The sequence below is a fragment of the Elephantulus edwardii genome, unplaced genomic scaffold (genome assembly GCF_000299155.1).
Source record: "Elephantulus edwardii isolate Elephantulus edwardi_28Jun2011 unplaced genomic scaffold, EleEdw1.0 scaffold00104, whole genome shotgun sequence".
NCBI lineage: Eukaryota > Metazoa > Chordata > Mammalia > Macroscelidea > Macroscelididae > Elephantulus > Elephantulus edwardii.
In genome coordinates, this window is record NW_006399854.1 from 5,103,415 (window position 1) to 5,116,628 (window position 13,214).

Genomic DNA, 13,214 nt, shown 5'->3' on the forward strand with positions numbered 1-13,214 from the left:
TGCAGTTCCTATTTTCCATAAATGGTTTTGGTAAGAAGAATATTGTAAATGTGGATACAGTTCCACTATTCCTCCTCCATGCCGTGATATAGTGTTATTAGCATGAGCAGTTATAAATCCATTGCCTTCCTTGCTCTAACTTAATTTTTTTTGTTTAAATTTATTATTAATTTCAGTAAAAATTTACAGAGGCTTTGGATTTCCATTCATTCATTGTTGCACATCTACATAACTTTTCAATCAATATGCAGAACAGATCATTAGAGAGGCTGGACTATATAAGGAACCATGAGGCATCAGGATTGGAGGAAGACTTATCAACAATCTACATTATACAGATGACAACATTGCTTTCAAAGACTGAGGAGGACTTGAGATATTTGCTGCAGAAGATCAAGGATGACAGTCTCCAAGGTGGATTGAAGATCAACATCAAGAAAACAGAGATTCTCACCTCTGGGCCAACATGGTGATAGATGGAGAAGAGATTGAATTTGTTAACGATTTCAATTTGCTTGGTTCCACAATCAACACTCTTGGCACTTGTTGTTCTTATTGTTGCTAGGTGCCATTGAGTAGAGTATGACTCATGGTGGCCCTGTGAACAACAGATCTGAACCCTGTTCTGTCCTGGGCCATCCTTACAATTCCTGACACACTAGAGCATATTGCAGCAATTACTGTGTTAATGCACCTAGTTGAGGGTCATCCTCTCCTTTGCCGACCCTCCACCCTTCCCAGCATCATGTCCCTCTCCAAAGAAGAGCCTCTCCTGACAACATGCCCAAGGTATGTGAGGCAAAGCCTCATCATTCTTGCCTCCAAAGAGCTCTCCTGCTGTGCCCTTTCCAAGATATATCTATTTGTTCTCTTTGCCGTCCATGGGATATTCAGTGCTCTTCTCCAACACCACAGCTCAAAGACGTCAGTTCTTATTCTGTCATCCTTACTGTCAAGATCTCAGATGCAAGAAAGTAGTCAGAAAGACCACGGTCTGAATCAGACATTGGGAAAATCTGCTTTCAGGGACCTCTCGAGAGTGCTGAAGGGCAAGGATGTCAGTCTGAAGAATAAGATGTGCCTGATCCAGGCCATGGTCGTTGCAGTTAGTTGCTATGTAACAGAGAGCTGGATAATGAATAAGGATGATGGGAGAAGACTCGATGCCTTTGAACTGTGGTGCTGGAGGAAAGTATGCATATTGAACATACCATAAACTAACAAGAGAACTAATAATAGGTCTGTCTTGGAAATGGTGAAACCAATTTGCTCCTTGGAGGCAAGAATTTTGAAACTCCATCTCACATACTTTGAACATGTTGCCCGGAGGAACCAGTCCTTGGAAAAGGACATCATGCTTTGAAGGATGGAGGGACAGCACAGGAGAGGAAGACTGAATGAGACAGATTGACATAGTGACTGACATAAGGGGGGGCAGGTATTCCAGAGACAGTGAGATTGGCTCATAGTAGGGCAGAGTTCTGAGCTACTGTGCATAGGATCACTATGATTTGCAAGAGACTCGGCAGTATAGAACAACAACAATAATATTTTTTAAATGAAATCCAAATTTCTTTTCCTATGAGTCTGGCTTCATCTATCCTCACCTTGTTTATTTGTTCATTATTTGTTCATTAATAAATGTTCTTTGAGTGACTTTGTGTCAGGTATTAGAAAGTATTCTGTTTCTGACATAACAAATTATGACTAACATTGAGAAGACTGGGAATTCCAGAACACTTGATTATGCTCATGCAAAATCCACACAATATGCTGTTGTGAGAACAGAGCAAGAAAATACTGCATAGTTTAAAATTAGGAAAGGTGTGTATCAGGGTTGTATCCTTTCCCCACATCTTTTTCATCTCTATGCTGAGTAAATTATTCAAGAAACTGAACTCTATGAAGAAAGAAAAATGCGGTATCAGGATTGAAAGAAGATTCATCAATAACCTTTAATATGCAGATAATACGATCTTGCTTGCTGAAAGTGAGGAAGACTTGAAGCACTTGCTGAAGAAGTTTAAATACTGCAGCCTTCAACATGAATTTTATCTCAATGTCAAGAAAACAAAAATCCTGACCACTGGATCAATAGGCAACATCATGGTGGGTTGATTGAGACTGTCAATGACTTCATCTTACTTGGAGCCATGATCAATACACTACATATCAGTAGTCAGGAGATCAGAAGACCTATTGCACTGGGAAAGTCTGTAGTCAGGACCTTTCCAAATTATTGAGGAGTAATGATGTCATTTTGAGGATTAACATGTGCCTCATTCAGGTCATAGTCTTTTTAGACACTTGCTAAGCATCAGAGAGCTGGAAAAGAACTAAGGTTGACAGAAGGAGAATTGATGTGTTGGAGAAGAGTGTTAAAGATCCCTGAAATGCAAAAAGAACAAATAGATATGCCTTAGAGGAGGTGCAACCAAAACACTCCTTTAAGGCAAAGAAGAAGAAACTTTGTCCCCCATACTGTGAGCATGTTGCTAGGAGAAGTTGTTCCTTGGAGAGTGACATAATTCTTGGAAAGGTGGGTGACAAAAGAAAGGAGCACCTGGTGGGTTGGTACAGCCACTGCAGCAATGACCAAGACTGTGTCAGAGATTGTGAGGATGGCAAGAGATAAAACAGTGTTCAGATCCATTGTTTGTAAAGTTCTATGAGTTACATTCTACTTGACAGCACCAACAACAATTGTGCTGGATTTGGAGGTATTCCCTACCCTGAGTGACCTCCACTTTTCTTAATCTCCAGCATGGATGTAGTTCCCTCTTTCTCAGACACTACATTCTTCTGTCCTTCCCTTTCCCTGCCTAATTGTGGGGTTTTTTTCCTTCTTCTTCTTCTAGAAGAATCTTTCTTCAAGAAGCTTCCCTTGCTCTTCAAGTCTGGGCTTGTGTCTCTTTCAAGTGTCCTCAGAATACCTTGTGCAAACTTACTTGATGAGCTAACAACGTTTTATTTAATTGTCCCTTTAGTGATCTTTCTATACTGTGAATGCATTTTTAGAGAGCAGGATCTCTACTTGTTTGTTGTTCTGGTTCATGGGTGGGGGCTTGTTATTGTTTTGATTGGGGTTTTTTGTGTGGTTTTTTCCCCCATCACCTAATGCAGTTTCTGGCATACCTTAAGCCAGATTTAATAAATAAATGTACCTTAATAAATTTTAAAATTAATCAATAAGCACAAGATTCTATGGGAGCACGTAGAAGATACATCTTTCCTGGTAGTGACAGAACTTCCAGAAGAGAAAGCTGAAGAAGTCTTCCTGGAAGAAGTACTTAAGTTGTATTTTGAAGCACATCTTGGGCTTAGAAGGAAAGCTAAAGGCAAGCATGATAAAAAAAGTTGGCATGAATCTAAACAGAAAAGAATATTTAAAGAATGTCAACAAGTATAAGATGCCTTGGTTAAAAAATAATTTGAGAGGGAAATGTGAAAGATGAAGTTAACTAGGGATCTTACAGGGCTTGCACTTAAAATTCCTGAAAGATCTGCACTGAGATTATCAAACGTGTGATTTATAAATGATCATCTGGCAGCTGTGTGTAGGGGAGTTAATGAGAGATGAGTGAGGCTGGTTACAGAAGCAGGTAAGAAGGCTGACAATAGATACAGTTGAGACAAAACCTGATCAGGGCCTAAAGGTGGACAGAATGAAGATATATTCCGTGAGTAGAATTGGCAGGATCTGAGGAGTGGTTGACAAGGTAAAGGGAAAAATAAAGTGTAACTCTAGAATGATGAGTGCAATTTTCACCATGTTGCATTTACGATACTTCTGGGCCATCCAAGCGGAGCTGTTCATGTGGACACTAGTTAGCAATAAGGTCAAAATTCAGTAGTTTAAAGTGAGATATGAAAGAAGTAGCTGAGGGAAGGGAGTTCTGGTGGAGTAATCTGTAGGGAGTTGAGCTGCTAATCCAAAGGCAACATCTCTCTAGTGGTTCAAATCCACCAGCAACTTCATCAGAGGAAGATCGGCAGTCTCTTCCCGGAGTAATTTACAGCCTCCAAAACTCAACTGGAGGGTCAGCTATGAGGCAGCTCTAACACCATTGCAGTGAGGGAGTAAGGAGGTAAAGTTCGAGAATGTTGTGGACGTGTGAGTGCTCACTATGTAATTCTCTCATCTTTTCTCTAATTTGAAATTCTTTCTAGTAAAATACTGAAGGTGTGGGCAATGAAGAGGACAGAGACTAAAGATGAAATATGGAGTTCTGGTGGACTCATCTGCAGGGAGTTTCACTGTTAACCTAAAAGCAGTATTTCTCTGCTGGTCTGAACCCACCAGCTACTCTACAGGGGAAAGATAATCTCTTCCCAAGTGATTTATAGCCTCAAGAAACCTGGAGAGTCAGCTATGAGTCAATTCAGACTTGTCAGCAATGAGAAGGAAAATGACCCTAGACTAGGGAAGAAAATAAAGCAGCAGTCAAGAGGCAAGTGGAAAACCCTAGTGGTATCCTAGAAATCAAGGAAAAGTATTTCAAGGAGGAACTAATTAACCATGTCACATTCTGCAGAGAAGTAACATAGGAACTCTAAAGTACCTAATTGAATTAGACAATGAAAACTCTTGGTAAAGGCAGTTTCCTGGAGTGATGAGAGTGGAAGACCCCTGGGAATGAGCAGTGATCAGGAAGTGAAAAAAAGTAGAGACCAAGATTATCAAACAGGAAAATTGTCTGTAAATACAAAGCACTATCAAGTGACAGCCAGAGAGGCTTTGCCACTGAGAAGATCCCTTTCAAGCTAAGAGGCATTGGAGGTTTCTTATTATCTCAGGGGAAAGAGTCAAAGAGGAGAGGTTGGAGACACAAATAAGAAAAGAGGTAAATTATGATTCAGAATCCCCAGAAAATGAAGTCATGAAACCCAGACATATGTATGTCCTCAACTCAACTCCTTGCCTTCAAGTTGGAACTGACTCATAGCTGACCCTTAAGCAGATTTTCCAAGGCTGTAAATCTCATGGAAATATGGGGAGGTGAAATAGAAGACAGAAAGGATGGGGGTGGAGTGTCCCATCTATTTTTAAAATTCTTATTGTTGTTATGTGCCATCAAGTCACCTGCCACACTGCAACCATACATACAGCAGCTCTGGACCCTGCCTTGTCCTGAGTAAGTCTCACTGACTTCAACAAACCTACCCCAATTGCCCCAATTACTGTGTCAACCCATCTCATCAGGGGTCTTTTTCTCCTGCGCTGTCCCTCCACTCTTCCAAGCATGATGTCCTTCTTCAAGGACTAGTCCTTTCTGGCCATGTGCCCAAAGTACATGAGATGAAGCTATAAAATCCTAGCCTCCAAGGAGAAACTTGGTTTCACCCACTCCAAGACAGACCTATTTGTTTTCTTGGCAGTCATGCTATGTTCTTGGCAGTCCATGGTATGTAAGACTCTTCTCCAGCACCACAAATTAAGGTCATCAATTCTTCTTCTATCCTCCTTAGGCATTATCCAGCTCCTCTTATGCATAGCAAGTAATTGTGAAGACCATGGACTGGATTAGGCACACCTTAGTCTCTAGATTGACGTTGTTGCTTCTCAGTAATCTGGGAAGGTCCTTGACAGATTTAATTAATGCAATTCTCCTTTTGATTTCGTGACTGTTGGTGCCAGGAGTGTTGATTGAGGAACTGAGGGAACAGTAACCGTTGACAACCTCAATCTCTTCTCCTTTTATCATGATGCTGCCAAATGCTATTCTTAAATAGCTGGTTGTTGGAAGAAACACACTCTTATCGGATGCTACTTTTTCTTTTATAAGCTTGTCTAATAATTGGCTAAAAGATAGCCTCTAGGCATGTCTTCAGTTCTAAGATAGAAGGCTATTTTGGGTCAATATTCTTGGGAATTCCTTCAGTCTCTTTCAGCCCAGTGAGTCTGTTCCCATTTTTATTATAATTTAAATTCTAATTTTAGTTTACATTTTCAACCATTGTAACAAGGACTTTCTATTGTGTTCCTGGTCACAGTGACCCATGGTGTTAGCCACGAATCATCTAATATTTCTGGTCTCAGGGTGAAGGCAGTGATTTGTATGCGCCATCATTAATCTTTTGAACTAATTTCTCCCTTGAATCATTTATCTTCTTTTGTTGGAGTAGTATTTTTAAGAATATTTTATTAATGGGCATTCAGAGATTTTCTTGAATTAACAAAATTTATAATTAACATGCCATAAAATTCCTAAGCGCAAAGAAGTAAATTCAATGCATGTAGCTTACAGTCATCATCCACCTAAACAGCACAGAATATCACTGCTGTCTGCCTGGGTGTAGGCCAATATCTCCTAGAGTTCATTTTTATTGAGGGTAATTATGGGGTAGATAGTTGAAAAGCTCATTTTCTAAAAATGAATAACTTATAAATCTTAATTTTTTTAAAAAAAGCATTTAATGATGAGACACTGTCTTGACACTATAAAAAGTCTAGGGGAAACTCATTCTTGCATTTTATTTAAAACAAAGAGCTATCTCTCTCAGGCATTTATAACCAAGGTTTTTATTTTTAAAACATTTCTTTGTTCTTCCTTATACATTGTCCAACTTTCAGATTCATAGGAAGCAGCTGAAAATACCATGGCTTGGATGAGGCACACCTTAGTCTTTAAACCAATATAACATAACTAACATAACAAACAAGTGCTAACATAACATAACAAGTGCTCTTTAGCACTTTGGAGAAGTCCTTGACAAGATATTTTCTAAAAACAACAACTCTTTCCATTTCTTAACTACTGCTTCCATTAGTATTGACTGTCCATCCAAGGAAAATTCAATCATTGATAACTTCAATCGTTTTTCCACTTATGATGTTGTCTATTGGTCTAGTGGTGAAGATTGTTTTCTTTCTTGATACTTAGGCCACATTGAAGTCTGTAGTCTTTGATGTTCTGCAGTAAGTGGTTTAAGTCTTCTTCACTTTCCGTGAGCAAAATTGTATTATCTGCATAGCACAAGTTGTTGATGAGACTTCCTCCAATCATAATTCCACATTCTTCTTCATATAATCAACTTCTGGAATTATTTGCTCATCATACAGGTTGAATAGGTATAGAGAAAAGATGTAACTGTGATATACAACTTTTCTGATCTCAAGAACAGATTGTCGTTTTTGTTGTTGTTGTTGCTGATTGCCATTGAGTTGAGCATGACTCATAGTGACCCTATGAACAAAAGACCTGAAGACTTTCTATACCTATTGTCGTTTCTCATAGTTCATAGAGTTTCCAGAGGCATGTTGTTTAGGAAGTAGATGCCACTCTCACTTCACACATAGATTAGATACATTAAACACTGTTGGCCAAAGACCAGATGAGTAATGGAATGAGACTGAAGATCTCATTCATGAGGAAAGCAAAAAGGTCGTTACAAAGATAGAGAAGAAAGAAAGAAAAGACCAAAATGAATGTTAGAAGAGACTCTGAGTTTATAGTGGAATAAAATTTAATTTTTCTAATAGATGTCCCCAGTTGTTTAAGCATTCATCATAATGTATTTCTGAGTGTCCCAGAGACAGATGACTCAAATCCACCAACTTGCCTCATGGAACAACAATGGGAAATATTCTCTTTTACAATATACCACTTCTGCAAACCCATTAGAGGTCAGTTATGACTAAGTCCAACTCAACAATTAGTTGGGGGTTTTTATACACATCTGAATGGAGCTCCAGTGGTATTGTGTGTTGTGTGTTATGTGTTACACCGCAAACCAAAAGGTTGAAGTTCAAATCCTCCAGCTGCCTCAAAGGAGAAAGGTGATTAGTCTCCTCCTGTGAAGTTTCACAACCTCAGAAACCTGATGGAGGGTCTTTACAAGTCCTGGTTGTAACCAGGAGTTAAACAGTTCAAATCAACTACCAGCTAAGCACACTGGCAACTGTGCAGGAGAAAGAGAGGCTGTCTTCTCCTGTTAAGGTTTGTAGCCTCAGAAACCTGAGTTTACTGAGCCTGAATACACTGGAAAACAGTTGAGTTTGAATTTTATCTGAAAGAGCCCCACTGGCTTAGTGTGTTACATGTTAGGCTGCTCACAGGAAGATCATAGGTTGAAACGCATCCACCTCTTTTTTTGGGGAGAAAGACAGGATTGCTTCTATAAATATTTATAGTCTTAGTGACCTATGGAGCAGTTCTACTCTGCCATATAGCATAGCCATGAGTTAGAACTGACTCAAGAGCAGTGGATTGTTTTCTTTTGGCCTGAGATCTAGTAACTGAAGCTATCTCGTTTGCTTTCTCAGAAGCCTTACCAGAATCTGCCTAAATCAAATCAGTCAATACAACTAACTAGATATGCTTTCAGTTGCTGCTGCCTGCCATAGCGTCCACTCTAATTCATGTCAGTTCCAAGCACAATGGGATCAAATTCTTATAATCACTCGGGTTCTCAGAGACTGACTTGTTGGAAGTTTTTCAGACTTCTTTCCTAGTCTGTCTTAGTCTGGTATGTGTGGGATCTTGTAGATAGCCATATTGGAACTCCAGGTTTTGCAAAGATAGAATGTTCTATTCTCAAAGTAAAGGTAAAAGACTTTAATGAATAACTGAAAGTATCACAGTGATTTACGAGAGAGAGGGAGGAAGGAAACTAAAACAAGGTTCCTGGATATTTAGCTAATCTTAGCTCTATCATCAATTTCCTATGTGATCTCATGTCATTGCCCTACTTCTTGGTGCTCAGTATTAAACAATTTCACCAACCAGCTTTCAAAATCAAGATATGAGATGTGAAAGTGCTTCAAACAAAAACAATAAAAATATTATTCAAATATGAAGGATTTTTTAAAGAGTTTAATTAAATTTTTGACCTTTGGCTACAATTATCCATTCAAAGCATTTGTGCTATCTTTCTTAGTCTTATTCCTTCAAGATTTATGTGAGAGAAATGCTTTTAGAGAAACTTTTCTATAAAAATTTAAAGCTAGAAGAGACTCTGGAGAATATATTGCTCAAATCCTTTCTTTTTAAAATGAGAACACTGAAGGCCAAAGAAAGGAAGGTTATCTAGACTGTGAAAGCGGTCAGGAACCCAATACTCCTGACTCCAAATATAGTACTCATTTTATCACATCGTAGAAGAGTGCACTCAAAGACATTCATTTTCTACTTTCAAAGATTATTTTCCACACGGGCAAATTGTCCAACAAACTGATTCACCAGACCCTAGGCAAATTTTGTTGTTGTTCTTAGATGCTGTTGAGTTGGGACCTAACTCACAGTGACCCTATATAGAACAGACCAAAACTTTATCCATTTCTTCAGTGTTCTCACTGTGTATGTTAGCCCGTTGTTGCAATCAATGTCATTTCACCCCATGTATGCAAGTTCACACACAAGAATCTCACTGCATGGAATACACGGGAATCAAATTGACTATATCTTTGGAAAGAGACTACAGAGAAGCTCAATATCATCCATCAGAACAAGACCATTGGATGACAGTGAAACATACCATCAATTGTTCAAATGCAAGTTCAAGGTGAAGCTGAAGGAAGTTAAATTAAGTCCACAATTGACAAAATTGTATTATAATGATATGTGTGAAGACCAAGAGTGAGTTAGAAACCTGGAAGGGAAGAACATGCTTGACATTTCTCAAGCTGAAATAACTGAAGAAAAAAATATTAAGCCTTGAGTTGGAATACTGAAAGATTCTGTTATAAAATTATAAAGGCGCATCAAATGGAGGTGAGAAGAATAGATAAAAGTCACTGTACCATGAGGAATAATTGATACTGCACCATTTCATGAGGTAGCATATAAGATCAAGACAAGTGATATGGAAGGAAGAAGTCTAAATTGCACTGAGTTGTATTGGTGAAAATAAGGCTCTAGGAACATATAACTGTTTGTCAGGAAACATTGCCTTGGATATACTTACTTGTCTTTTCCAAGAAATTTGGAAGACAGCTACAATGGCCAACTGACTGGAAGAGACCCATATTTTGCCCAGTGTTGGGGGTGGGGGTCAGTGATTCACAGAATGCAAAAATAATTGAACACTAATTACTATCACATGCAAGTAAAATCTTGCTGAAGATTATTTTGAAATGTCTGGAATCATCCACTGCCAGAAATTCAAAGTGGCTTTGAAACAGAAGATACTATTGTTGGCATCAGATGGATGTTGCCTGAAAAAAGGGAATGCAATAAAGATGCTTGTGTTTTATTGACTATAAGAAGGCATTCAGGATGTGAATCATAATAAATCATGAATAACCTTGAGAAGAATGGGAATTACAGAATGTATAATGGTGCTCACACAGAACCTGGAGTGTTTCTCCAAAGAATGAGTTATTCAAACAGAACACAGTGATGCTACATGGTTTGAACCCAGGAAATGTGTGTGTCAGAGTTCTATCCTTTCACTGTGCTTATTCAATCTCTGTTCTGAGCAGATAATCCAAAAAGTTAGACTAAAGGATAAGCAGTCCAAGCTACACAATATAAACAACTATTAACACAATATAAATTGAGGTATTTCAACAAACATATGTATCTCTGGATGTGCTCACACGTCTAAACCAGGAAATATGGAAGAGAGCTACCAGCCTAATGACAGGAAAAGGTCTTTATTTGTGCCCATCTCAAAGAATGGTAATCTAACAGAAAGCAAAAAAAAAAAAAAATCAGGAAAATATCATTACTATCACATACAACCAAAATCTTAGTGAAGATAGTTTCAGAACTGCTGGAGTACACCAACAAGGAACTGACATAAATCCAAGCTAACTTTAGAGGAGGATGTAGAATAGGAAATAATATGGCTGACATTGGATGGATCTTGGCTGAAAGCAAAGAATTCAAGAAAAATGTTTATTTGGCTCTTATTGACTATACACAGGTGTTTTATTGTGTGGCTAATAATAAATTATGGTTAATGTTGCAAATAAGTACAATTCCAGAACAGCTAATGGTGCTCATGCTGTGGACAGACCAAGAAGCAGTCATTTAGAACAGAAGGGGGAATTACTACATTATTGCAACAAGGATGCATTGTTTCATCACATATATTCAGTCTCTATACTGAGTGAACACTTGAAGAAGCAAGCTGGATTATATGAGGAAGAATGTGGTATCAAATTTGGAGGAAGATCTATCAACAATATATGATATGCAAATGATGCAACCTTACTTACAGAAAATGAAGACTTGAAACATTTCTAAAGAAGTGCAAAGAATATAATCTACAGTATGGATTGCACCTTGGTATTAAGAAAGCAGAAATCATCACAAATGGGCCAATGAGCAACATGATAATAAATGGAAGAAAAGATTCAAATTGGCAAGCATTTTTTTTTACTTCTGTTCATAAGCAACACCCATGGAAGCAATAATCAAGAAATCAAATTTTATACTGGGCGAATCTGCTATGAAAAGCCTCTTTCAAGTGATGGAGAGCAAGGATGTCACTTTGAAAACTGAGGTGTGTTTGACGCGTACTATGGTATTTTCAATTACTTCACATACATGTGAAAGTTGGACAATAAATAAGGAAGACTGGCTACAAGTGATGTCTTTGAATCAAGGTGTTGGCAAAGAGTATTGAATATACTGTGGGTTGTTGAAAGAATAAACAAATAAGTGTTGGGAGAAATGTAGCCAGAGTGCTTCTTAAAAGCAAATATTGTAAGATTTAATCTGACATGCTTTGGGCAGGTAGTTAGGAGGGGCCAATTTTCAGAAAAAAAGGACATCATGTTTGGAAAGGTGAAGGGTCAACAAGAGAGGAAGAGCCTCAATGAGATGGACTGACACGACTGCAAGAGCGAGGTTAAGCACAACTTAGATTGTGAGAATGGCACAGGACCAGGCCAAGGTTGGGTCTGTTGTGTATAGGTTATCTATGAATCAAAGTTAACTGGGTGGCAGCTAACAGCACGCATGCCCTGGAAAAGTAACACACACACATTTAAGAAGTCTTAGACTAAGCACGAGCAGAGTGTTCCTTAGAAGCAAGGATGATATCACTTTGGCTTTACACATTTTGGATACATTATCAGGAGTAGGCTGTCCCTGCAGACAGACAGGGTCACTGATAAAAGGAATACCTCCCTAAGATAAATGAAATAATGCTACAAGATTGGGCCCCAGCACAGCAGACATAGGATGGTGCAAGATCAGGCAGAGTTTCATTCTATTGTACTTATTGGTTCACTGCAACTGGAGCCAATTCAACCGTGCCTACCCACATATTCTCTCAAGGTTACAGGTCACACACGTAATGATCTTGGCAATGTATTTCTTAGCCAGAAAACTCTACTGGAACATTTCTTGTCTGCATGTGCCTAACGTTTAAAACTTCATGTTTTCTAGAAGCAGTTTCCAAGTTCTTAAGTCAGTTATGAATATATTTGTACATGCAATATGAGAAATGCCTAGATGTCTGTATCTGCCTCCTACTTCATGACAACTGTACCTTGCTAATACCCTTGGTGGTGTTCATTCCTTAACACGAAACAGCCCTTGGCTGGAACCGGAAAGAGCAAGGAGGAATAATTTTGAACATCTGTGCTTTGCCATTTCGTTTTCCCTCCACGTTTTGAGCACAGAGAATTCATTCCGTTTTTCTCCTCCTGTTTTGTTTTATCCTTCTGAATTCTCCTCCTTCATGCCAGCTGGCAACCAGCTGCTGTATTTTCTTGTGGTTAGTGCAGTGGGAACAGGTTGTAGAAAGCCCTAAAATATGGACCTCGTATCCAAAAGCCAATGAGCAGAGCCAAGATAAGCAAGCAAAAGCTAGGGTGTAAATAAAATCTGGGTGATCAACTAATGGATAATTGAAATATTCTTGTGGAGATCAAACCAAGGAAAGGGCCAGAATTTAGAAGAATGTACAATAATCAGATTAGTTACCAGGTAGTCAGCCTCTTTATGAAAGTGTCATTTTTCATCAACTTTGCTGAGGTATAATTAACATCAAACTCTCAAACACCCTGACATTGTGTCAAGTCTAATTCCTAGTGACCCTCTACTGCATTTCCAAGGTTATGAATTGTAGTGAGAGAAGAGTGCCTATCTCTCCTATGGATTTGAACCACCAGAAACACATAAGCTTTGGGTTGACAGTGTAACTTGTTAGGGACTTCCCCACCAGAGCTCCCTATAATTTAAAGGCAATGAATCCATTTTTATGTGAGTTCAGCATGTTTGAAGAGAGAGAGAAAGTGTGTGTGTGTGTGTGTGTGT